This window comes from Galeopterus variegatus, unplaced genomic scaffold, assembly GCF_000696425.1.
Source record: "Galeopterus variegatus unplaced genomic scaffold, G_variegatus-3.0.2 Scaffold19658, whole genome shotgun sequence".
Lineage (NCBI taxonomy): Eukaryota > Metazoa > Chordata > Mammalia > Dermoptera > Cynocephalidae > Galeopterus > Galeopterus variegatus.
The window spans coordinates 13,270-14,359 of NW_007745769.1; the positions used below are offsets into that span (position 1 = coordinate 13,270).

Genomic DNA, 1,090 nt, shown 5'->3' on the forward strand with positions numbered 1-1,090 from the left:
TTGATACCAAGTTTTTCTCATGGCATTTTTCATCTCTGTATTTCTCAGTGTGTAGATCAAGGGATTAAACATAGGAGCAATGATGGTATAAAATAGTGTGACTACTTTATCCCCAGGGTAAGTGGTAGGAGGTTTAAAGTATCCAAATATTGCAGGTCCAAAAAATAAGATGACCACAATGATGTGAGACCCACAGGGAGAGAGGGCTTTATGTGTTCCCTCAGCTGATTGACTTCTTAAAATGAATAATATAATGACATAAGAAACAAATAAGACAACAAAGGTAACTGAGACAAGTACACCAGAATTGGCAACCACAAGGACACCAATGACGTAGGTGTCTGTACAAGCAACTTTTAACAAAGGGAATATATCACAAAAGTAGTGATCAATCTCATTAGGACCACAGAAGGGCAACTGGAGAGTCATAGATAATTGAGGAAAGGAATAGACAGTTCCACCAGCCCAAGCAGCCTGGACTACGAGACTGCAGTTTGTCCTGTTCATGACAATCATGTAGTGGAGAGGTTTGCAGATGGCAACGTAGCGATCAAAGGCCATGGCAGTAAGAATGAAGACCTCAGTACTGCTAAAGAAGTACATGGTAAAGAACTGTAGCATGCAATTGCCATAGTAAATGTTTTTTTTCCCCCTCTAGCAGGCCACCAATCAGTTTAGGTATAACACTAGAGTTATAGCAGTTGTCTATAGAGGACAAGTGGCTGAGGAAATAGTACATCGGTTGATAAAAGAGAGGGCTGCACAGAATGGAGACAGGGATGAGAAGGTTTCCTACTAGCAGGGCAACATAACAGAATAAGAGCACAAAGCAAAATGTTTGTATGTTCCAATCATCAGAAAGTCCCAGAAGAATGAATTCAGAGATATTTCCCTGGTTTTCCATGTGTTTGAGTTGACATATGTTAGGAATGAATAAGTTAACTGTCTGAAAGAAAGAAATAATAAATGTAGATGGAAAACTAACAATATGACCACATAATATAAAATTTATTAAAAATTAAATGCACATTGCTCAGAATATTAATTATTCTTGATGTATGGGATTAAGCTGCTTTTTTCTTATTTATGT

At 37.7% G+C, this 1,090-nt stretch overlaps 1 pseudogene; it reads right to left on the reverse strand.

The window, feature by feature from the left end:
- The window catches only part of LOC103583103, a 2,214-nt pseudogene extending 1,310 nt beyond the window's left edge, over positions 1 to 904 (reverse strand).
- Between the last annotated feature and the right edge of the window lie 186 nt (positions 905 to 1,090).